Source organism: Lithobates pipiens, unplaced genomic scaffold (genome assembly GCF_037356315.1).
Source record: "Lithobates pipiens isolate NorthernLeopardFrog02 unplaced genomic scaffold, aLitPip1_a1.2 Scaffold_1, whole genome shotgun sequence".
Classification (NCBI taxonomy): Eukaryota; Metazoa; Chordata; class Amphibia; order Anura; family Ranidae; genus Lithobates; species Lithobates pipiens.
This window is the reverse complement of record NW_027507685.1, coordinates 254,351,653-254,378,266: the sequence shown is the minus strand read 5'-3', so window position 1 is coordinate 254,378,266 and position 26,614 is coordinate 254,351,653. Positions and strand designations below refer to the sequence as shown.

At 43.3% G+C, this 26,614-nt stretch overlaps 1 protein-coding gene across 2 annotated transcripts in view; it reads right to left on the bottom strand.

Annotated features, from left to right (window-relative positions):
* Positions 1-26,614, bottom strand: part of KLHL4 (kelch like family member 4) — a 605,202-nt gene that overhangs the window by 271,871 nt on the left and 306,717 nt on the right. Inside the window, exon 1 of one of the 2 annotated variants that reach the window (XM_077485275.1) lies at positions 8,572-9,000. The exons of the other annotated variant lie outside the window; for it this stretch is intronic. The gene's annotated coding sequence lies outside the window, so the exon portion shown is untranslated. Of the gene's footprint in view, positions 1-8,571; positions 9,001-26,614 lie in introns of those variants that run through there. 2 annotated transcript variants of the gene reach the window in all.

Sequence of the window (26,614 nt, the reverse complement as noted above, 5' to 3'; positions counted from 1 at the left end):
GAAGGTTTGCAAAGTTCGCCTCCCATTGAAGTCAATGGGGCCCGCGGCGAACGTTCGGTTTCGCGAACGTTTTGGTCCGTTCCGCATTTCGCTTTCGCGAAACGGTCCCGTCGGAAGTTCGTCCATCACTAACCGTAAGGACAGAAAAAAAAAAACGCCTGGAAAGTAGGTTATATGGTTTTCAATGGCACAGTTCACACGGTGTGGTCCAGAAAAAAAAGAACATGCTGCATTTTGTCTGCAATGAAATGTACTGGAACATGGTAAAAACACACAAAAACACACTGGAGCGCACCTAAACGTACAAAAAATGCACTGGAACGCACAAAAAAACACACAGGAAAGCACGAAAAAAATGCACTGGAACGCACCTAAATGCACTGGAACGCACCTAAACGCACAAAAAATGCACTGGAACGCATAAAAAATGCACTTGGACGCACCTAAAACACAGGAAAGCACAAAAATGTACTGGAACGCACCTAGATGTACAAAAAATGCACTGGAACGCATAAAAAAACGCACTTGGACGCAGCTAAACGCACAAAAAACACAGGAAAGCACAAAAAATGCACTGGAACGCACCTAAATGGTAAAATGCACAAAAACGCACTGGAAACACTTAAACGCACACAAAAAACACAGATTGAAAGCACAAATAACACACTGGAATGCACGGAAATGCACCTAAAAGCACAAAAAAATCACTGGAATGCACAAAAAACGCACTTGGACGCACCTAAACGCACAAAAAAACAGAGGAAAGCACAAAAACGCACTGGAATGCACCTACATGCACTGGAACGCACCTAAACGCACTGAAATGCACAAAAAACACAAATAACGCACTGGAACACACCTAATTGCACTAGATCGTATCAAAACACAAAAACGCCCAAACACCTAAATGCACAAAAACACACAGGAAGCCAAAAAAAAATGCACTAGAATGTATCTAAATTCACAAAAATCGTACTGGAAAGCACCGAAACGCACAAAAAAAACACTGGAACGCACCTAAATGCACTGGAACGCACCTAAACGCACAAAAAAACTTACTGGAACACACAAAAAAAAACACACAGGAAAGCACAAATAAATGCACTGGAACACGCATAAATGCACTAGAACGCATCAAAATGCAAAAAAACGCACTTGGACGCACCTAAATACACAAAAAACACACAGGAAAGCACAAAAAATGCACTGGAATGCACCTAAATTCACAAAAAACGCACTGGAAAGCACAGAAATGCACAAAAAACACACAAGAAAGCACAAAAAAGCACTGGAACGCACTTAAATTCACTGGAACGCACCTAAAAGCACAAAAAAAGGAAAGTACAAAAAACACACTGTAACGCACCTAATGCACTGTAACGCACCTATACACACACAAACAATGCACTGGAACACACAAAAAAATTACTGGAATTCACCTAAACGCACAAAAATGCACTGGAATGCACTTAGAGCCAGTTCACACCATAGAAACGCAGTTCAGATGCGTTCCAGAAGCTTTTTTTGCATGCACATTTTTGATGTGTTGTTAGTGCATTTTTGATGCAGTCCAATGCATCCCCCCCCCCTTTTATTTTTCTTAACCTTAGCCAGTTCACACCACATGCACTCCAGTGCATTTTTTTTCTGCATCAAAAATGCATGGAAAGTAAGTTATACGGTTTCAGTGGCATAGTTCACACCAGAGATTGCAGTTCCAGTGCGTTCCAGAAAAAAAGTAGAACATGCTGCATTTTTTCAGCACTGGACTGTACTGGAATGCTGTAAAACGCAAAAGAAAGGGGGGGGGGGAGCACTGGACTGCATCAGGAACAAACCAAAAATGACACTGGAACGCATCAAAAACACACATGCAGAAAAGCATCTGGAATGCATGTGGACTGCGTTTCTATGGTGTGAACCGGCCCCAAAATAAGGACGTGTGTTTCCGGTGCACACACCCAATGCGTTTTTGATGCGTTTTACAGCATTCCAGTACAGTCCAGGGCCACAAAAAATGATTTATAGACCCCGGATGTCTCCATAAAGAGGACCTGTCAGACCTCATTACTATCACAAGGGATCTTCACATTTCTTCTAATAGGAAAACAAGTGATAAAAAAAAAAAAAAATTTATAAATAAAATAACATTTAACCCCTTGCCGCCCGCCCTATTACAAATTGACGGCGGCAAAGTGGTTTCATTATCCTAACCGGACGTCATATGACGTGATTAGGATAATAAGCCGCTGCGCGCCCCCCGGGCGCGCATCGCGGCGATCGTTGTTGCGGGGTGTCAGTCTGACACCCGGCAACTACGATCTCGGTAAAGAGTCTCCGACGGAGACTCTTTACCATGTGATCAGCCGTGTCCAATCACGGCTGATCACAGTGTAAATGGGAAGAGCCGGTGATCGGCTTTCCCTCACTCGCGTCTGTCAGACGTGAGTAGAGGAGAGCCGATCGGCTGCTCCTCTGACAGGGGGGGGTCTGTGCTGATCGATTATCAGCACAGCCCCCCCCGAGGATGCCCACACTGGACCACCAGGGACACCACTAGACCACCAGGGAAAGGTAATAACAATCCATAATCCTCCCTAGACCACCAGGGTGCCAGTCAGCACAATGGGTGCCAATCAGTGCCCATAATGGATGCCAATCAGTGGCCACAATGGGCATCACTGATTGGCATGCATTATTGTTTGGCACTGATTGGCATCCATTACTATAACACCGATGCCGCCTATGAGTGCCCACCTGTGCCGCCTATGAGTGCCCACCTGTGCCGCCTGAGTGCCCACCTGTGCCGCCTGAGTGCCCACCTGTGCCGCCTATGAGTGCCCACCTGTGCCGCCTATCTATGCCCACCTGTGCCGCCTATCTATGCCCACCTGTGCCGCCTATCTATGCCCACCTGTGCCGCCTATCCATGCCCACCTGTGCCGCCTATCCATGCCCATCCGTGCCGCCCATCCGTGCCAGCTATCAGTGCCAATTTGTGCCACCTATCAGTGTCCGTCCGTGTCGCCCATCCGTGTCGCCCATCCGTGTCGCCCATCCGTGTCGCTCATCAGTGCCGCCTATCAGTGCCACTTCATTGGTGCCACATTGGTGCCCATCAGTGCCACCTTATCAGTGCCCATCAGTGTAGCCCCATCAGTGCCCATCAGTGAAGGAGAAAACATACTTATTTACAAAGTTTTGAAACTGAAACAAAAAAAACATTTTTTTTTTCAAAATTTTCAGTACTTTTTTATTTGTAGCGCAAAAAATAAAAACCGTAGAGGTGATCAAATACCACCAAAAGAAAGCTCTATTTGTGGGAAAAAAATGATAAAAATTTCATTTGGGTAGAGCGTAGCATGACCGCGCAATTGTCATTCAAAGTGCGACAGCGCTGAAAGCTCAAAATTGGTCTGGGCAGGAAGGTGTTTAAGTGCCCCCCCCCCCGGTATTGAAGTGGTTAAAAGGGAAAGTGTAAGAACTGAAAAATTGAAATAAAACAAACCATAAAAATAAATAAATAAAAGTGGCCCCGCCCCCTCTCGTGCTGGAAGCAGAAGCGAATGCATCCATGGTTTGCGTCGGCATATATAAAGCGCACCGGTGAAGTGCCTATGGAGATTTTTTACGTAGCGTAGTTTGGCGCCATTCCCCAAGGGGGGCGCAATCTGAAAGCGCGACGTGTGCGGTATCTATCTACTCGGCAGAACATCATCTTTTATATTCTACAAAAACATCCAACTAACTTTACTGTTTTGTTTTGTTTTTTAATTCATGAAATCGTTTTTGTTTGTTTTTTTCCCCCTCAAAAATTGCTGCACAAATACCGCGTGGCATAAAATATTGCAATGACCGCCTTTTTATTCTCTAGGGTCTCCGCTAAAATATATATATATATATATATATATATATATATATATATATTATATATCATATACACATACTGTATATAAATACACACATCTCTCTCTCTCTATATATATACACACACACATTTATATATATATATATATATATATATATATAAAAACATTTTATATATATATTATTTATTTATTTATTTATTTATATATAATATGTTTTGGGGGTTCTGAGTAACTTTCTAGCAAAAAATAAAAGAAAAAATTAATTTTACATGTAGGAAAGAAATGCCAGGATTGGTCCGGTATGGAAGCGGTTAAAGGTAGCACTTTCCAAAGGTGCACAAAAAATGCAGCTCTCATTGATTTCTATACAAAACACACCAAAAAACGCATTAAAAAATGCACCCAGTGCGTCTTTGGTGCTTTTTTTTTTTATTTTTTTTTTCAATTACCTGTCCAAGTTTCTAAGGTGTATGACTGGAGTCAGGAGTACAAAAAAACGCAGCAAAAATGTATCTAAAATGCAGCAAAAATGCATCTAAAAATCAGCAAAAAAAGCATCTAAAAAGCAGCATAAATGCATCTAAAATGCATCTAAAAAAAGCAGCAAAAATGCATTTAAAAAGCAGCAAAAATGCATATGCATTAGTCTGTTTTTCTGTTTGGATCTAAATACATCTAAAAAGCAGTAAAAATGCATCTAAAACGCAGCAAAAATTCATCTAAAAAGCATAAAAAATGCATCTAAAATGCAGCAAAAAAGCATTAGGCTGGATTTCACACCTATGGCATTTTTAGTGCTTTTTGCATTTTGCGTATTTTGCACTACAGAACATGTTCCATAGGAAACCATGGTAAATGGACTGTAGTGCAATTCTGCAAAATGCAAAAAGCACTAAAAATGCACAGGTGTGAATCCAGCCTAAGTCTGTTTTTCTTTTTTCATCTAAATACATCTAAATGCAGAAAAAATGCATCTAAAAAGCATCAAAAATGCATCTAAAATGCAACATAAATGCGTCTAAAAAGCAGCAAAAATGCATCTAAAATGCATATAAAAAAGCAGCAAAAATGCATTTAAAAAGTAGCAAAAATTCATATGCATTAGTCTGGTTTTATTTATTTTTTTGCATCTAAAAAGCAGAAAAAATGCATCTAAAACGCTGAAAAAATGCATCTAAAAAGCATCAAAAATGCATCTAAAATGCAGCAAAAAAGCATCTAAAACGCAACATAAATGTGTCTAAAAAGCAGCAAAAATGCATCTAAAATACATATAAAAAAGCAGCAAAAATGCATTTAAAAAGTAGCAAAAATCATATGCATTAGTCTGGTTTTATTTATTTTTTTGCATCTAAAATGCAGCAAAAATGCATCTAAACAGCATCTAAAAAGCAGCAAAAATGCATCTAAAACGCAGGAAAAATACATCTAAAAATCAGCAAAAATGCATATGCATTAGTCTGTGTTTTTTTTTTTTTTTTTTTTAATAGAGCAGTGTGAGGGGTCCCTAATACCAGATATGTCACCCGAGCATTACACCTCCCCATTCACACTTGTGCAACTTGCCGTGCAACTTTGGACATCAAAGTCGCATGACAAGTCGTTGCCCCCTGTGTTTTCCATATGATAACAATTCATACATATGCGACTTAAAGCCGCAGCGACTTCATAGCCGTTCATGCAATACTTTGGTCCTACTTTCATGCAACTTGAGGGCCATAGACTTGAATATTAAACCCTTAAACAGTTGCATGAAAGTCGCACCTGAATGTGATGCAATGCAACATTTGTTCATGATCGCTGGTCAAAGCCAAAGTCAGAGTCTTATTCCAGTTGCACTCATCCAAAGTCGCACTTAAAAAGTCGTGTGACGTTGGTGTTGTACAAGTGTAAATGGAGCCTTATACCCCAATTACATTTGTGCAACTTGCCATGCGACTTTGGACATCAAAGTCGCATGACACATTGTTCCTCCTGTGTTTTCCAATGATAACCATTCATATATTTGCGACTTAAAGTTGCAGCAACTTTATAGCAGCTCATACACTACTTTTGGTCTGATTTCTATGCAACTCGAGGGCCATAGGCTTCAATGGTAACCCTCAAAAGTTGCATGAAAATTGCACCTGAATGCGACAGTTGTCCATCATCGTTGGTCAAAGCCGCATGCAAAAGTTAAGTCAAAGTCGCACTCCAAAGTCGCAGGGCTTTGGAGTCATACAAGTGTGAATGGAGCCCCAGAGGTGATTGGAGACTGAAGCTCTGATGAAGGGACGATCGGGTTCCTGAACCGTGTTGGCTTTTTTTTTTTTTTAATTCTTCTGAATATCTAATAAGAAATGATCTGCGATTATCTGATCGGTGTGCGCGGCGCTCTCACGGCTGCTTAGAACTTTGCTTGACCCCTCCCCCATCCTAGCATCCTTGCAGTCTGATTCGGGAGAGCAGCCGTATCGAAGCGCGTCAGTCCGATCAATGCGATTTCCTCTCACAATAAAACTGGAGACCAAACACTTCATAAACCAAGCGACTCTGATGTACGTATTTCCAAAAGGAGAACTCCATTAGGGAGTTCAGGGATCAGTAGGGACTGACATTGTATTCAGTTCAGGGATCAGTAAGGAGTTCAGGGATCAGTAGGGAGTGACACTGTATACAGTTCAGCAATAAGTAGGGAGTGATATTATATACAGTTCAGGGATCAGTAGGGAGTGACATTGTATACAGTTCAGGGATCAGTAGGGAGTGACATTGTATGTAGTTCATGGATCAGTAGGGAGTGACTTGTATACAGTTGAGGGATCAGTAGGGAGTGACATTGTATGTAGTTCAGGGATCAGTAGGGAGTGACATTGTATGCAGTTCAGGTATCAGTAAGGAGTGACATTGTATGCAGTTCAGGGATCAGTAGGGAGTGACATTGAATGCAGTTCAGGGATCAGTAAGGAGTGACATTGTATGCAGTTCAGGGATTATTAGGGAGTGACATTGTATGTAGTTCAGGGATCAGTAAGGAGTTCACGGAACAGTAGGGAGTGACATTGTATACAGTTATAGGATCAGTAGGGAGTGACATTGTATACAGTTCAGGGATCAGTAGGGAGTGGCATTGTATACAGTTCAGCAATCAGTAGGGAGTGACATTGTATACCGTTCAGGGATCAGTAGGGAGTGACATTGTATACAGTTCAGCAATCAGTAGGGAGTGACATTGTATGCAGTTCAGGGATCAGTAGGGAGTGACATTTTATGTACTCCAGGGATCATTAGGGAGTTCAGGGATCAGTAGGGAATGACACTGTATGCAGTTCAGGGATCAGTAGGGAATGACATTGAATGCAGTTCAGGGATCAGTAGGGAGTGACATTGTATGCAGTTCAGGGATCAGTAGGGAGTGACATTGTATGCAGTTCAGGGATCAGTAGGGAGTGACATTGTATGCTGTTCAGGTATCAGTAGGGAGTGACATTGTATGCAGTTCAGGGATCAGTAGGGAGTGACATTGAATGCAGTTCAGGGATCAGTAAGGAGTGACATTGTATGCAGTTCAGGGATTATTAGGGAGTGACATTGTATTGTAGTTCAGGGATCAGTAAGGAGTTCACGGAACAGTAGGGAGTGACATTGTATACAGTTATAGGATCAGTAGGGAGTGACATTGTATGCAGTTCAGGGATCAGTAGAGATTGACAATGCATGCAGTTCAGGGATCAGTAGGGATTGACAATGTATGCAGTTCAGGGATCAGTAGGGATTGACAATGTATGTAGTTCAGGGATCAGTAGGGATTGACAATGCATGCAGTTCAGGGATCAGTAGGGAGTTCAGGGATCAGTAGGGGGTAACATTGTATGTAGTTCAGGGATGAGTAGGGGATGACATTGTATGTAGTTCAGGGATGAGTAGGGAACAATGACTCGACAAGTTAAGCAAACTTGGATCCCTTTATATGTGTCAGTTATGGGTTCTGTATGTCCATCTGTTGTGGCACTACAATTGCCAGCAAGCCTTGCCAGCCAAAGATCATCTATGGTCAGGGTAGCAAGAAATCCTGGGACTTGTAGTTCCACAGGTTGCCTTTTATATACATCTGATCATCACACAGAACCCTCCAGAGATGCCTCCTCTTTGTGGGTCACACAGAACCCTCCAGAGATGCCTCCTCTTTGCGGGGGTCACACAGTACCTCCAGAGGTGCCTCCTCCTTGTGGGGGTCACACAGTACCCTCCAGAGATGCCTCCTCTTTGCGGGTGTCACACAGTACCCTCCAGAGATGCCTCCTCTTTGCGGGTGTCACACAGTACCCTCCAGGAGATGCCTCCTCTTTGCGGGGCTCACACAGTACCCTCCAGATATGCCTCCTCTTTGCGGGGGTCACACAGTACCCTCCAGAGGTGCCTCCTCCTTGTGGGGGTCACACAGTACCCTCCAGATATGCCTCCTCTTTGTGGGCCACACAGAACCCTCCAGAATATGCCTCCTCTTTGCGGGGGTCACACAGTACCCTCCAGATATGCCTCCCCTTTGCGGGGGTCACATAGTACCCCCCAGATATTGCCTCCTCTTTGCGGGGGTCACACAGTACCCACCCAGAGATGCCTCCTCTTTGTGGGGGTCACACAGTACCCACCAGATATGCCTCCTCTTTGTGGGGGTCCACACAGTACCTAACCCCTCCAAAGCCCCATCCTCAGCTCCTACCTGTCAGGGTCAGCCTCCGTCACCTCCTGGGGGGCACTTTTCACCTCCTGCGCCCCCGTCTCCTCTTCTTTGCCCACCTTCTCCTCCGTGCTGGCTTTGGGGGTCTCCTCGCTGGCCTGTAGGTGCTCGATGATGTTCTGCTGGTGCCAGGACGGGATGGCTCGGTGCTGGTGGACGGGGGTTGGTCCTGGCACGGGGGCCAGGATGTTGTGGACGGGGCTGTTGCTTTTCTTCAGTCCATTCCTGTCCCGCGAGTGGCTCTTCAGCCTATTGTGGACGGGGGTCCCTCTGTGCTCATATCCTTCCTGTTGGAGGCAGCCCCCGGACCCCGGAGAACCCTGCGAAGGGTGGCTGAACCACCTCCAGCGCAGCCGGAGAATCTGCTTGACATCAAAGTCCCTTCTTCCCGGAGACCGACATGGTTTCCGCGAGGCGCAGATCTAGACGAGCCCCGCAGCCGATTCCTCCCGCTCGCTCGGGATTAATTCAGCTCCTCTTCGCCTCGTGCATGAGAGCAGCAGATTGTAGGAGCTCCGGCGGTGTGCGAGGAAGCATGCCGCCTGCACCTCCAACCCATGCTAAGCTGCCAATGCCAACCGCTGCTGCTAACAGTGGAGGTGGCACAGCATAGTGCCCGGGGGTGAGGTCACTCCTCGGCGACTAAATCAGCTTATTACAAGGAAAAGTCGCTGAAAGACCCCCACCACCCACCGTCACCACCAGCACCAGCACCCCCACCACCACCGCCACCAGCTGCTGCTGCTTCAATGACTGAGGAGCTCTCTTACCTAAGCTCAGCCGCACATGATGATCTCCTCCTGAGAGCCCCCCCCCATCTGCAAATCACCGTGCAAGCAAAGCACGTCAGACCCCAGCAGGTCCTTCTGGGGGGGCTCTGATTCCAGGGGATGCTGCCATAGATTGATTGTCATTCAGGAAAATTATCCCCCCCCCCCTCGACAACACAATTTTTTTTTCTCAACCTGGATTTTGTTAATAGATAAAATGTAAAAAATGAAAAGCAAACCCCCCCCCCCCACTAAAAAAAAAAAATGCTCTAGAGGAGAAGTGAAAAAAAAACCCAAAACATAAATATAAATATATAAAAATATATAAAAGAAACTCCATCAAATGACTTTACATTGTGCTAAATGCCCCCCCCCCCAATTTTATTTTCTTAACCTGGATTTTGCTAAATGCCCCCCCCCCCCCCCAATTTTATTATTCAACCTTGATTACATTTTCCTGACCCCCCCATTTTATTTCTTAACCTGAATTTTGCTAAATGCCCCCCATTTTATTTCTTAACCTGAATTTTGCAACCTTGATTACATTTTCCTGACCCCCCCATTTTATTTCTTAATCTGAAGTTTGCTAAATGCCCCCCCCCCCCGTTTTATTTCTTAACCTGAATTTTGCTAAATGCCCCCCCCCCCCAATTTTATTATTCAACCTTGATTACATTTTCCTGACCCCCCCATTTTATTTCTTAACCTGAATTTTGCTAAATGCCCCCCCATTTTTTTTCTTAATCTGGATTTTGTTACATTTCGCAAAATGACCCCCCCCATTTTATTTCTTAATCTGAATTTTGCTAAATGCCCCCCCCCAATTTTATTATTCAACCTTGATTACATTTTCCTGACCCCCCCCCCCCATTTTATTTCTTAACCTGAATTTTGCTAAATGCCCCCCATTTTATTATTCAACCTTTATTTCATTTTCCTGACCCCCCCATTTTATTTCTTTAACCTGAATTTTGCTAAATGCCCCCCCCCCCATTTTATTTCTTAACCTGAATTTTGCTAAATGCCCCCCCATTTTATTTCTTTATCTGGATTTTGTTACATTTCGCGAAATGACCCCCCCCCCCCAATTTTATTATTCAACCTTGATTACATTTTCCTGACCCCCCCCCCCCCCATTTATTTCTTAATCTGAAGTTTGCTAAATGCCCCCCCCCATTTTATTTCTTAACCTGAATTTTGCTAAATCCCCCCCCATTTTATTTCTTAACCTGAATTTTGCTAAATGCCCCCCCATTTTTTTTCTTAATCTGGATTTGTTACATTTCGCGAAATGACCCCCCCCCCCATTTTATTTCTTAATCTGAATTTTGCTAAATGCCCCCCCCCCCAATTTTATTATTCAACCTTGATTACATTTTCCTGACCCCCCCCCCCATTTTATTTCTCAACCTGGATTTTTTTTTACATTTCACCATTTTGCTAAATGACCCCCCCCCATTTTTATTTCTTAATCTGGATTTTGTTACATTTCACGAAATGACCCCCCCCCCCCATTTTTTTTCTCAACCTGATTTTGTTAATAGATACAAATGTAAAAAATGAAAAGCAACCGCCCCCCCCCCCCCCACTAAAAAAAAAATGCTCTAGAGGAAGGGAAAAAAAAAAAAAACCCAAACATAAATATGAATATATATAAAATATATATAAAGAAACTCCATCAAATGACTTTACATTGTGCTAAATGCCCCCCCCCCCCCCCCGAATTTTATTTCTTAACCTGGATTTTGTTACATTTCGCGAAATGACCCCCCCCATTTATATCTTAATCTGAATTTTACTAAATGCCCCCCCCCCCCCAATTTTATTATTCAACCTTGATTACATTTTCCTGACCCCCCCATTTTATTTCTTAATCTGAAGTTTGCTAAATGCCCCCCCCATTTTATTTCTTAACCTGAATTTTGCTAAATGCCCCCCCATTTTTTTTCTTAATCTGGATTTTGTTACATTTCGCGAAATGACCCCCCCCCATTTTATTTCTTAATCTGAATTTTGCTAAATGCCCCCCCCCCCCCAATTTTATTATTCAACCTTGATTACATTTTCCCTGACCCCCCCCCCCATTTTATTTCTCAACCTGGATTTTTTTTTACATTTCACCATTTGCTAAATGACCCCCCCCCCCCATTTTATTTCTTAATCTGGATTTTGTTACATTTCGCAAAATGACCCCCCCCCCCCATTTTTTTTCTCAACCTGGATTTTGTTAATAGATACAAATGCAAAAAATGAAAAGCAACCCCCCCCCCCACTAAAAAAAATGCTCTAGAGGAGAAGGGAAAAAAAAAAAAAAACCCCAAACATAAATATGAATATATATAAAAATATATAAAAGAAACTCCATCAAATGACTTTACATTGTGCTAAATGCCCCCCCCCTCCCCAATTTTATTTCTTAACCTGGATTTTGTTACATTTCGCGAAATGACCCCCCCATTTTATATCTTAATCTGAATTTTGCTAAATGCCCCCCCCCAATTTTATTATCAACCTTGATTACATTTTCCTGACCCCCCCATTTTATTTCTTAATCTGAAGTTTGCTAAATGCCCCCCCATTTTATTTCTTAACCTGAATTTTGCTAAATGCCCCCCCCATTTTATTTCTTAACCTGAATTTTGCTAAATGCCCCCCCATTTTATTTCTTAATCTGGATTTTGTTACATTTCGCGAAATGACCCCCCCCCCCATTTTATTTCTTAATCTGAATTTTGCTAAATGCCCCCCACAATTGTATTATTCAACCTTGATTACATTTTCCTGACCCCCCCCCCCCCTTTTATTTCTCAACCTGGATTTTTTTACATTTCGCCATTTTGCTAAATGACCCCCTCCCCCCATTTTATTTCTTAATCTGGATTTTGTTACATTTCGCGAAATGACCCCCCCCCCCCATTTTTTTTCCTCAACCTGGATTTTGTTAATAGATAAAAATGTAAAAAAATGAAAAGCAACCCCCCCCCCACTAAAAAAAAAAAATATGCTCTAGAGGAGAAGGGAAAAAAAAATCCCCAAACATAAATATGAATATATATATAAAAAATATAAAAAGAAACTCCATCAAATGACTTTACATTGTGCTAAATGCCCCCCCCCCCCATTTTATTTCTTAACCTGGATTTTGCTAAATGCCCCCCCCCCAATTTTATTATTCAACCTTGATTACATTTTCCTGACCCCCCCATTTTATTTCTTAATCTGAAGTTTGCTAAATGCCCCCCCCCCCATTTTATTTCTTAACCTGGATTTTGCTAAATGCCCCCCCCCCCAATTTTATTATTCAACCTTGATTACATTTTCCTGACCCCCCTCATTTTATTTCTTAATCTGAAGTTTGCTAAATGCCCCCCCCATTTTATTTCTTAACCTGAATTTTGCTAAATGCCCCCCCATTTTATTTCTTAACCTGAAATTTTGCTAAATGCCCCCCCATTTTTTTTCTTAATCTGGATTTTGTTACATTTCCGCGAAATGACCCCCCCCCCCCATTTTATTTCTTAATCTGAATTTTGCTAAATCCCCCCCCCCAATTTTATTATTCAACCTTGATTACATTTTCCTGACCCCCCCCCATTTTATTCTTAACCTGAATTTTGCTAAATGCCCCCCATTTTATTATTCAACCTTTATTTCATTTTCCTGACCCCCCCATTTTATTTCTTAACCTGAATTTTGCTAAATGCCCCCCCCATTTTATTTCTTAACCTGAATTTTGCTAAATGCCCCCCCATTTTATTTCTTTATCTGGATTTTGTTACATTTCGCGAAATGACCCCCCCCCCCCCAATTTTATTATTCAACCTTGATTACATTTTCCTGACCCCCCCATTTTATTTCTTAATCTGAATTTTGCTAAATGCCCCCCCATTTTATTTCTTAACCTGAATTTTGCTAAATGCCCCCCCATTTTATTTCTTAACCTGAATTTTGCTAAATGCCCCCCCATTTTATTTCTTATCTGGATTTTGTTATATTTCGCGAAATGCCCCCCCCCCCATTTTATTTCTTAATCTGAATTTTGCTAAATGCCCCCCCCCCCCCAATTTTATTATTCAACCTTGATTACATTTTCCTGCCCCCCCCCCCCCATTTTATTTCTCAACCTGGATTATTTTTTTACATTTCACCATTTTGCTTAATGACCCCCCCCCCATTTTATTTCTTAATCTGGATTTTGTTACATTTCGCGAAATGACCCCCCCCCACATTTTTTTTTCCTCAACCTGGATTTTGTTAATAGATAAAAATGTAAAAAATGAAAAGCAACCCCCCCCCCCCACTAAAAAAATGCTCTAGAGGAGAAGGGAAAAAAAACAACCCCAAACATAAATATAAAATATATAAAAATATATAAAAGAAACTCCATCAAATGACTTTACATTGTGCTAAATGCCCCCCCCCCCCCCCACGAATTGTATTTCTTAACCTGGATTTTGTTAACATTTCGCTAAATGACCCCCCCCCATTTTATTTCTTAATCTGAATTTTGCTAAATGCCCCCCCCCCCCCCAATTTTATTATTCAACCTTGATTACATTTTCCTGACCCCCCCATTTTATTTCTTAATCTGAAGTTTGCTAAATGCCCCCCCCCCCATTTTATTTCTTAACCTGAATTTTGCTAAATGCCCCCCCCATTTTATTTCTTCACCTGAATTTTGCTAAATGCCCCCCCAATTTTATTTCTTAATCTGGATTTTGTTACATTTCGCGAAATGACCCCCCCCCATTTTATTTCTTAATCTGAATTTTGCTAAATGCCCCCCCCCCCCAATTTTATTATTCAACCTTGATTACATTTTCCTGACCCCCCCCCATTTTATTTCTCAACCTGGATTTTTTTTTTACATTTCGCCATTTTGCTAAATGACCCCCCCCCATTTTTATTTCTTAATCTGGAATTTGTTACATTTCGTGAAATGACCCCCCCCCCCCCATTTTTTTCCTCAACCTGGATTTGTTAATAGATAAAAATGTAAAAAAATGAAAAGCAACCCCCCCCCCACTAAAAAAAAAAAAATATGCTCTAGAGGAGTAGGGGAAAAAAAAATCCCCAAACATAAATATGAATATATATATAAAAATATATAAAAGAAACTCCATCAAATGACTTTACATTGTGCTAAATGCCCCCCCCCCCTCCCAATTTTATTTCTTAACCTGGATTTTGTTACATTTCGCTTAATGACCCCCCCCCATTTTATTTCTTAATCTGAATTTTGCTAAATGCCCCCCCCCCCAATTTTATTATTCAACCTTTATTACATTTTCCTGACCCCCCCCATTTTATTTCTTAATCTGAATTTTGCTAAATGCCCCCCCATTTTATTTCTTAACCTGAATTTTGCTAAATCCCCCCCCCCCCATTTTATTTCTTAATCTGGATTTTGTTACATTTCGCGAAATGACCCCCCCCATTTTATTTCTTAATCTGGATTTTGTTACATTTCACGAAATTACCCCCCCCATTCTATTTCTTAATCTGAATTTTGCTAAATGCCCCTCCCCCAATTTTATTATTCAACCTTGATTACATTTTCCTGACCCCCCCCCCCATTTTATTTCTCAACCTGGATTTTTTTTTGCATTTCACCATTTTGCTAAATGACCCCCCCCCCATTTTATTTCTTAATCTGGATTTTGTTACATTCGCGAAATGGCCCCCCCCCCCCCCATTTTTTTTCCTCAACCCGGATTTTGGTAATAGATAAAAATGTAGAAAATGAAAGCAACCCCCCCCCCCCCCACTAAAAAAAAAAATGCTCTAGAGGAGAAGGGAAAAAATAAATCCCCAAACATAAATATGAATATATATAAAAATATATAAAAGAAACTCCATCAAGTGACTTTACATTGTGCTAAATGCCCCCCCCCCCCAAATTTTATTTCTTAACCTGGATTTTGTTACATTTCGCTAAATGACCCCCCCCCATTTTATTTCTTAATCTGAATTTTGCTGAATGCCCCCCCATTTTATTATTCAACCTTTATTACATTTTCCTGACCCCCCCCATTTTATTTCTTAACCTGAATTTTGCTAAATGCCCCCCCATTTTATTATTCAACCTTTATTTCATTTTCCTGACCCCCCCCATTTTATTTCTTAACCTGAATTTTGCTAAATGCCCCCCCCATTTTATTTCTTAACCTGAATTTTGCTAAATGCCCCCCCAATTTTATTTCTTAATCTGGATTTTGTTACATTTCGCGAAAATGACCCCCCCCATTTTATTATTCAACCTTTATTTCATTTTCCTGACCCTCCCATTTTATTTCTTAACCTGAATTTTGCTAAATGCCCCCCCCCATTTTATTTCTTAATCTGGATTTTGTTACATTTCGCGAAATGACCCTCGCATTTTATTTCTTAATCTGAATTTTGCTAAATGCCCCCCCCCCCCCAATTTTATTATTCAACCTTTATTACATTTTCCTGACCCCCTCTATTTTATTTCTCAACCTGGATTTTTTTTTACATTTCGCCATTTCGCTAAATGACCCCCCCATTTTATTTCTTAATCTGGATTTTGCTAAATGCCCCCCCCATTTTATTATTCAACCTTGATTACATTTTCCTTGACCCCCCCGCCAAATTTTATTTTATTTTAAAAACAAACATAAATATAAATATATAAAAAAAAAATATATAAAAGCCACCCCATCACCCCCCCAGTCAGATATTACTTTACATTGTGCTAAGTGCCCCCCCCCTCAATTTATTTCTCAACCTGGATTTTGTTACATTTCGCTAAATGACCCCCCCATTTTATTCTTAATGTGGATTTTGCTAAATGTCCCCCCCCCATTTTATTGTTCAACAATGATTAAATTTTCCTGATTCCCCCCCCCCCAATTTTATTTCTCAAACTGGATTTTGTTACATTTCGCGAAATGACCCCCGCCATTTTATTTCTTAATGTGGATTTTGCTAAATGTCCCCCCCCCATTTTATTGTTCAACAATGATTACATTTGCCTGATTCCCCCCCCCCCAAATTTTATTTCTCAAACTGGATTTTGTTACATTTCGCGAAATGACCCCCGCCATTTTATTTCTTAATCTGGATTGTGTTACATTTTGCCATTTTTCTAAATGACCCCCCATTTTATTTCTTAATCTGGATTTTATTATTCAACCTTGATTACATTTTCCTGACCCCCCGCCAAATTTTATTTCTCAATCTGGATTTTATTACATTTCGCTAAATGACCCCCCCCCCATTTTATTTCTTAATCTGAATTTGTTACATTTCGCTAAATGACCCCCCCCCCATTTTATTTCTTAATCTGAATTTGTTACATTTCGCTAAATGACCCCCCCCCATTTTATTTCTTAATCTGGATTTTGTTATATTTCGCTAAATGACCCCCCCATTTTATTTCTTAATCTGGATTTTGCTAAATGTCCCCCCCCCCCCAATTTTATTGTTCACCTTGATTACATTTTCCTGACCCCCCCCCCCCCCCCCGCCCAATTTTATTTCCCAACCTGGATTTTGTTACATTTCACTAAACGACCGCCCCCCATTTTATGTCTTAATTTAGTTACATTTTGCTAAATGCCCCCCCCCCCCCACCACAATTTTATTGTTCAAACTTGATTTTGGTTTGTTACACTATCCTGATCCCCCCCCCCCCAACTAAAAAAAAATGCTCTAGAGGAGAAGTGAAAAAAACAAACATAAATATATTAAAAAAAAAAAAATATATATATATATATATATATATTATATATAAACCACCCCATCACCCCCCCCCAGTCAGAAATTACTTTACATTGTGCTAAGTGCCCCCCCCCCATTATGTTTCTCAACCTGGATTTTGTTACATTTCGTTAAAATGACCCCCCCCCCCCCCATTTTATTTCTTCATCTGGATTTTGTTACATTTCTCTAAATGCCCCCCCCCCCCCCCCCCAATTTTATTGATCAACCTTGATTTTGGTTTGTTACACTTTCCTGATTCCCCCCCCCCCCCTTCAAAAAATGCTCTAGAGGAGAAGTGATAACAACAAACATAAATATAAATATATAATATATATATATAAAAAGCCACCCCATCACCCCCCCCCCCCCCCGGTCAGAAATTACTTTAAATTGTGCTAATTTCTAAACTTGGATTTGTTACATTTTCCCAATCCCCCCCCCCCCCACACACACACATTTTATTTCTCAACCTGGATTTTGTTACATATTGCTAAATGACCCCCCCCCCATTTTATTCTTAATCTGGATTTTGTTACATTTTGCTAAATGACCCCCCCATTTTATTTCTTAATCTGGAGTTTGCTAAATGCCCCCCTGGATTTGTTACATTTTCCTAATCGTCCCCCCAAATTTTATTTCTCAACCTAAATTTGTTACATTTCGCTAAATGACCCCCCCCCCCCCCCATTTTAATTCTTAATCTGGATATTGTTACATTTTGCTAAATGCCTCCCCCTCCCAATTTTATTGCTCAACCTTGATTTTAGTTTGTTACACTTTCCTGATCGCCCCCCCCTCATTTTATTTCTCAACCTGGATTTTGTTACATTACACTAAATGACCCCCCCCCCCCCATTTTATGTCTTAATCTTGATATTGTTACATTTTGCTAAATGCCCCCCCCCCCTTCTCAATTTTATTGCTCAACCTTGACTTTAGTTTGTTAAACTTTTCTGACCCCCCCCCCCCCCCCCCCTTCATTTTATTTCTCAAACTGGATTTGTTACATTTTCCTAATACCCCCCCCCCTCATTTTATTTCTTAATCTGAATTTGTTACATTTTGATAAATGCAGCCCCCCCCCCCCCACAATTTTATTGTTCAGCCTCGACTTTAGTTTGTTAGACTCTCCTGATTGGTACTTTAACAAATGTCGCCTCTAGGGGTGTCCTCCCCTCTTGTTTTTTGTTTTTGTTTTGTTTTTTCATTATTATTAATAAAATATAATAACATGAAAAAAAAATGTAAAAAAATTGATAAAATAAAAAAAAGCGCCCCATCACCCCACACTCTAGAAAATGCTCTAGAGGGGAAGTTAAAAAATAAATAAATAAAAATATATATAAATTTATATATATATATATATATATATATATATACACATACATATATATATATATATATATATATACACATACATATATATATATATATATATATATATATACATACATATATATATATATATATATATATATATAATATATATATATATATATATAAGCACTCCATCACTTTACATGCCTTTACATTGTGCTAAATCCCCCCCCTTCAGTTTTATTTCTCAACTTAGATTTGTTACATTTTCCTAACCCCCCCCCCCCCCAGCAAATTTTATTTCTCAATCTGGATTACATTCAGCCGAACTCGCACAATTTCACACCCGCATGTCAGTCTGACTTCGGGGGTGTGATTTCAGAGACATCTGTCCGGGTTCCTGTGCACAGATATCTATTGAATTCGCACCCCAAAGTCGCCAAAAGTAGTACAGAAACTACTTTTGGGAATCGCTGCGGCGCCACAAAGTCGACCCTTGCCCCCCCCCCACCTTTTGCTTCTTCCTCTCTCCCTTCCTTTTCTCTCTCTTGCTCTCCTCTCTCTCCCCTCTCCCTTTTGACTTCTCTCTCTTTCCATTCTCTTGTTCCTCTCTCTTCTTCTCTCTCTCTTTTCCCTCCCCTCTCTCATGTCTGTCTCTCTCTCTTTCTCTCATTTATTTCTCTTTATTTTCTCTCTTTGGCTCTCCCCCCCCCCCCCCCCATTTTACTTTTGCTCTTCTTTCTTCCCCTCTCTCTCCTCTCTTTTCTTCTCTCTCCACCCCACTCGTTCTCTCTCTTCATCTTATTTGTTTCTCTCTCCATCTCCTTTTACTTCTGTTCTCTCTCTCTCATTCTCTCTCTCTCTCTTCCTCTCATTTCTTTCTCTCTCTTTTTCTCTCTCCAGCTCCCCCCTTTTAATTCTGCTCTCGTTCTTCCCCTGCTCATTCTCTCTCTTTCTCTCTCTTTCTCTCATTCTCTCTCTCTCTCTCTCCCATTCTCTGTCTCTCTCTCTCATTCTCTCTCTCTCTCACACTCTCTCATTTCTCTCTCACATTCTCTCTTTCTTGTTCTCTCTCTCACCCTCTCGTTCTCTCTCTCTCTTGTTTCTCGTTCTTTCTTTTTCTCTCTCTCGCGTTCTCTCTATTGTTCTCTCTCTCTCGTTTCTCTCTCTCTCTTTCTCTCATTCTTTCTCGCTCTCGTTTCTCTCTCTCTCCTTCTCTCATTCTCTCTGTCGTTTCTCTTTCTCGTTTTCTCTCGTTTCTCTCTCTCTCATTCTCTCTATCTCTCATTCTCTCGCTCTTGTTCTCTCTCCCTCGCTCTCTCTCTCTCTCGTTCTCTCTCTTTGCGTTCTCTCTCTCTCTCGTTCTCTCTCTTTGTCTTTCTCTCTCTCATTCTCTCTCTCTCTCTATCGTTCTCTCTCTCGTTTTCTGTCTTTCTCTCATTCTCTCTCTCTCTCTCTCGTTCTCTCTCTATCGCTCTCTCTCGTTCTCTCTCTATCGCTCTCTCTCGTTCTCTCTCTCTATCGTTCTCTCTCTCGTTCTCTCTCTCATTCTCTCTCTCTCGTTCTCTCTCTCATTCTCTCTCTCTCGTTCTCTCTCTCGTTCTCTTTCGTTTCTCTCTCTCATTCTCTCTCTTTCTCTCGTTCTCTCTCTCTCATTTCTCTCTCTTATTCTCTCTCTCTCTCGTTCTCTCTTTCTGTCTTTCTCTCTCTCTTGTTCTCTCACTCATTCTCTCTCTCTTGTTCTCTCTCTGTCATTCTCTCTCTCTTGTTCTCTCTCTATCATTCTCTCTCTCTCTCTCTCTCTCTCTCGTTTCTCTCATTCTCTCTCTTTCATTTATCTCTCTCACTCTCTCTCTCTCTCGTTTCTCTCTCTCATTATCTCTCTCTCTCTCTCATTCTCTCTCGTTTCCCTCTCTCATTCTCTCATTTTCTCTCTCTCTCGTTCTCTCTGTTGTTCTCTCTCTCACCCTCTCATTCTCCCTCTCTCTTGTTCTTTCTGTTGTTCTCTCTCTCGCCCTCTCATTCTCCCTCTCTCTCGTTTCTCTCATTCTCTCTCTCGTTCTCTCCCTCTCGTTCTCCCTCTTTCTCTCTCTCTCATTCTCTCTCTCTCGTTCTCTCGCGTTTCTCTCTCTCATTCTCTCTCTCTCGTTCTCTCTCTCTCTCGTTCTCTCTCTCTCTCGTTCTCTCTCTCACTCTCTCTCTCTCTTTCTCTCATTCTCTCTCGTTCTCTCTCATTCTCTCTCTTGTTCTCTCTCTCATTCTCTCTCTTTCTCGTTCTCTCTATCGTTCTCTCTCTCGCTCTTTCTATCTTTCTCTCTCTCTCCCTCTCTCTCTCTCGTTCTCTCTTGTTTCTCTCTCTCTCGTTCTCTCTATCTTTCTCTCTCTCCCTCTCTCTTTCTCTCATTCTCTCTCTCTCGTTTCTCTCTATTGTTCTCTCTCTCATTCTCTCTCTCTCTCTTGTTCTCTCTCTCTCTCTCTTGTTCTCTCTCTCTCTCTCTCTCTCTCTCTCTCGTTTCTCTCTCTCATTCTCTCTCTCATCCTCTCTCTCATTCTCTCTCTCATTTCTCTCTCTCATTTCTCTCTCTCATTTCTCTCTCTCATTTCTCTCTCGTTCTCTCTCTCATTCTCTCTCTTTCTCTTGTTCTCTCTGTCGTTCTCTCTCTCTCCCTCTCGTTCTCTCTCTCGTTCTCTTTCTCTCGTTCTCTCACTCATTCTCTCTATCATTCTCTCTCTCTTTCTCTCATTCTCTCTCTCGTTTCCCTCTCTCGTTCTCTCGCTCGTTCTGTCTCTCTCGTTTTGTCTCTCTCGTTCTGTCTCTCTCGTTCTGTCTCTCTCGTTCTTTCTCTCATTCTTTCTCTCTCATGTTTCTCTCTCTCTCTTTCTCTCTCTCTCTCATTTTTTCTCTCGTTCTCTCTCTCTCGTTTCTCTCTCTCTTTCTCTCTCTCTCATTCTCTCTCTTGTTCTCTCACTCACTCTCTCTCTCTTGTTCTCTCTCTCACTCCCTCTCTCTCTTGTTCTCTCTCTCATTCTCTCTATCGTTCTCTCTCTCTCTCGTTCTCTTTCTCTTGTTCTCTCTCTCTCTCTCTCTCATTCTCTCTCTCTCTCGTTTCTCTCTCTCATTCTCTTTCTCTCGCTCTCTCTTTCTCTCTCTCGTTCTCTGAGAGTGGAGAGTCTCTGGAAGTGTCCCTCACGGATGAGTACTTTGGGCAATGTAGCAGGAAGTGGTCCTCATCCTCCGGGACCCCCTGGTTGCATTGCTGGCACAGTCTACTCTCCCTGGGCTTGTAGGTCTGTCTGTGCCGTCCGAACTGGATTTCCAGGCTGTGGGCTCTACGTCTGTACAGGATCGGGGTCTGGCCGTCTTTGGGGTCTTGTAGGACCTCCAGGTACGGGGCCAGATTGTAGTCTCTCTGCAATGACTGGTAAACAGTTTCTTATGCTGCGTACACACAATCGGACTATCCAGCGGACTTGGTCCGGCGGACTTAGAAAGAAGTTTTCACTCAAAATTGTCCGCTGGACTCGGCAGTCCGGCGGACAATCCAGCCGTCTGTGCGCTAGTCCGCCGGACTTTTGAAATGAACGGACTTGCCCACACACGGAGAAAAGTCCGTTCATTTTGAACGCGGCTCCAGGTAGCCGGGACTAGCGCAGCAGGTCAATGTCGCCGCCTCCATTGGCGAGATTGACACCTCACTGGCCCCCGTCACCTGGTATGGACTTAAAGGAGAAGCCCTACGCCGAAAAAACGGCGTGGGGGTCCCCCTGGAGTCCACATCAGACCCTTATCTGAGCACGCCGCCCAGCCGGTGAGGAAAGGGGGTGGGGACAAGTGAGCGCCCCCCCCTCCTGAGCCGTACCTGGCCGCGTGCCCTCAACATGGGGGGTGCTTTGGGGAAGGGGGGCTAGCGGCCCCTCCACCCCAAAGCACCTTGTCCCCATGTTGATGAGGACAAGGGCCTCTTCCCGACAACCCTGGCTGTTGGTTGTCGGGGTCTGCAGGCGGGGGATTTATCGGAATCCGGATCTCAGCCCCCCCACCCTATGTGAATGAGTATTGGGGTACCATGTACCGCTACCCGTTCACCTGGTGAAAAAAACACATGTTTTTAAAATAATTTATTGCACAGCTCCGGTGGTCTTCCGTCTTGGGGGGGTCTTCTCGCCGGACTCCTCCTCTATCTTCTGCTAGCTCTTTTACTAGCGGAGGAGCCCGGCTTTCTTCTTCGCCGCCGTCATCCGGGGGGTCTTCTTCCGGCTTCGAGGGTCCTGTCCCTCTCTTTTCGGGGGTCTTGTCCCCCTCTTCGGGTCTTCTTGCCGTGCCTCCACTATCTTCCTATAGCTCTTTTACTAGCGGTGGCCCGGTCGTGTGTGGGCAGGTCCGCTCGTTCGGAAAGTCGGTCGGACCTCCGCTGCAAAGTCCGCCGGATAGTCCGATCGTGTGTATGCGGCATTAGAGTTTATTATTTCATTTTCCAACATATTGTCTCTCTCTCTCTTTTACTTCTCTCTCTCTTTTCTCTCTCTCTCGTTCCTCTTTCCTACAGATGGGAATATAAACACCACCCGTTCATCTCTCAGCACCGGGAGGTCACACGGGGACACCATGGAAAACAACTTTTTTTTTTTTCCTGTTCAATGAGTTCCATTTTCCTCGAATACCAACCCCTCAATTTCCTCCCTGAAGGTTAGAGTTCCCCTACAATCCCATCTCCCGTCCTGTCACCTTCTATGGACGGCCGTGTGATGGGTGTCGGTGTGGAAGGAGCCGGGAGCCCCGGCACCGGGAGGGACACGGAGGACCGCAGAGCTCTTCTCCCTTCTGATGGCAGATGAAAGTTATTAAACAGAACATTTATGGATCATTCCGAATTAGACGGCGGCTCATTATTCCCGCCTTTCGCTCTCCTTTCTTTACATCAATTTATTCTCTCCATCGATTGAAGAAGATTTCAAACGAAGACATTTATCTTAAAGGGCATTACATGGGGAGGGGGAGGTGTAGAGTGTGATCTGTCTCTCGGAGGATTGAGGAGAACGCACCTCATAAACGCACAGAACTCAGAGCTTGTTTACTTCTTCCTCAAGCCAGTTTGATTTTTACTTTTTATATATCCAACCAGTGGCGGCTGGTGCTCAAACATTTTTTTGGGGGAGCAAAAAAAAAAAACATAAATTGCAGCCACTGTGCCCATCAAATGCAGCCACTGTGCCCATCAAACACAGCCACTGTGCCCATGAAGCGCAGCCACTGTGCCCATCACACACAGCCCCTGTGCCCATGAAGCGCAGCCACTGTGCCCATCAAACGCAGCCCCTGTGCCCATGAAGCGCAGCCACTGTGCCCATCAAATGCAGCCACTGTGCCCATCAAATGCAGCCACTGTGCCCATCAAACGCAGCCACTGTGCCCATGAAGCGCAGCCACTGTGCCCATCACACACAGCCCCTGTGCCCATGAAGCGCAGCCACTGTGCCCATCAAACGCAGCCACTGTGCCCATCAAATGCAGCCACTGTGCCCATCAAACGCAGCCACTGTGCCCATGAAGCGCAGCCACTGTGCCCATCACACACAGCCCCTGTGCCCATGAAGCGCAGCCACTGTGCCCATCAAACGCAGCCACTGTGCCCATCAAGCACAGCCGCTGTGCCCATCAAACGCAGCCACTGTGCCCATCAAGCACAGCTACTGTGCCATAAAACGCAGCCACTGTACCCATAAATTGCCTCCACTGTGCCATTAAACGCAGCTACTGTACCCATCAATAGCTACAAGTGCGCCCATCAATTGCTGCCACTGTGCCCATCACTTGCCGCTACTGTGCACATCAATTGCTGCCACTGTGCCCATCAATTGCTGCTAGTGTGCCCATCAGTTGCTGCCAGTGTGCCCATCAATTGACACTACTGTGCCCATCAGTTGCTGCCAGTGTGTCCATCAATTGCCGCTACGGTGTCCATCTAATTGCTGACAGTGTGCCCATCAATTACCGCTACTGTGCCCCATCAATTGCTGCCAGTGTGCATCGCCCAAGGGTCGGGACTTACCTGTCTCGCAGCGGGTCACGGTGGCGTCCTCCACATCCACGTTTCTCGAAGTCTCCTGTCTATCAGGCATCCGATCACAGCGCCTGTTGTTTCAACCAATCAGGTGACAGGTAACCAGACCCATGCACCTGATTGGCTGAGAGGCGGGTCAGTGTTCCTAACACAACACTGAGTAAACAGCGAACACACAGCATTGCGCCCGCAGTTTACCATTTTGGAAGCCTATTAGAGCCCACGGCTCTAATCAGGTGCTTCAAAAAAAAAACCCTCTGCTATAATTCAGGTTCCCGGCGCCCGACAAGGGGCCGGACACCTGAATAGGGGGCTGCAACCATAGACAGAGTCATGCAATGCATGACTCTATCTATGGTGAGAGAGAGGTGACAGGAGAGAGGGGCCGGCGCTCCCGCTCCCTTTTGGGATGCACCGCCACTGTATCCAACACTATCAGCTTTTATATGTTTGCGTTCAACTATGACCCTATGGACCCTATATTGTATAGACACGGAGATGGCCTTATGTTTTTTTTCTAGCCCTGATGAAGGGGGTATTTTTGGACACTCCAAACATGTTTGAAACACTTTGGATTGTCTTCCCGTCTTTTATGCGAATAAAGTTGTTTTTGAACCTTTTAACAGTGATGTAATGTACCAGTCCATCTGGATATTAAGATTTTGCATTTAAATTATAAATGTGTATATATATATATATATATATACACACACACAGGGCTTTTTTTCTCAGGTGCAGGAACATTCCCTTCTGAATTACTTCTTGCCTCTGCCCCCTACCTGCCCCCAGGACCATCTCTTGTTCCTACCCCCCCCCCCCCCACCCACCTCCCAGTATTGCCCCTTTTACAGAAAACAGAGTCAAGTATCATTAGAGACCTTGCTAAAGAAGCTGAGGGTAAAGGTGATGGACTGGCCAAGCATGTCTCCAGACCTAAACCCTATTGATCATCTGTGGGGCATCCTCAAACGGAAGGTGGAGGAGCACAAGGTCTCCAACATCCACCAGCTCTGTGATGTCATCATGGAGGAGGGGAAGAGGACTCCAGTGGTGACCTGTGAAGCTCCCCAAGAGGGTTAAGGCAGTGCTGGAAAATAATGGTGGCCACGCAAAATATTGACACTTTGGGCCCAGTCTGGACATTTTCACTTAGGGGTGTACTGACTTTTGTTGCCAGCGGTTTAGACATTAATGGCTGTGTGTTGAGTTATTTTGAGGGGACGGCAAATTTACACTGTTATACAAGCTGTACACTCACTACTTTACATTGTAGACAAGTGTCATTTCTTCAGTGTTGTCACATGAAAAGAGAGAAGAAAACATTTACAGAAATGTGAGGGGTGTACTTACTTTTGTGAGATACTATATATATATATATATATAAAACCCAAGATATTTGGAGAAAGTGAATAAAGTGTGTAAATCCATTACATTTCTATTTTGCATGACAAGATGTCAGAAGAAAAACCCAACGCATTTCGGGGACTCAGTACTCCGCCTTCATCAGGGCTGGGAAACAAGATAGCATAAACATAAATAACGGTAAAGTGGTTGTGAAGCCTAAACATTTTCTACCTTAATTGCATTCCTTGCATTAAGGTCATTTTTTTTAGGCATCAGGAGGGTTCCCATTACAGTCCCCCTAACATCAGGGCCCCCCCATCAGAGCCCCCCTAACATCATGGTCCCCATCAGAGTCCTCTCATACATCAGGATCCCCATCAAAATCTCATCATACATCAGGGTTCCCATCAGTGTCCCCCCTTACATAAGGGCCCCATCAGAGTCCCCCCTTATGAGGAGGTTCCCATCAGAGTCTCCCTAACTTTAGGGTCCCAAACAGAGTTCTCTCATACATCAGGATCCCCATCAAAGTCTCATCATACAACAGGGTCCCCATCAGTGTCCCCCTTACATCAGGATTCTCATCAGAATCCCTCCTTACATCAAGGTGTCCATCAGGGTCCCCCTATACATTTGGGTCCCCATCAAAGTCCCCTCCATAATTTAGACTCCTCATCAAAGTGACATCATACATCAGGGACCCATCAGTGCCCCCCCCCCCCCACATCAGAGTCTCCATCAGAGTTCCTTCTTACATGAGGGTTCCCATTAGAGTGCCTACTAACATCAGGGCCCCCCAGAGTCCCC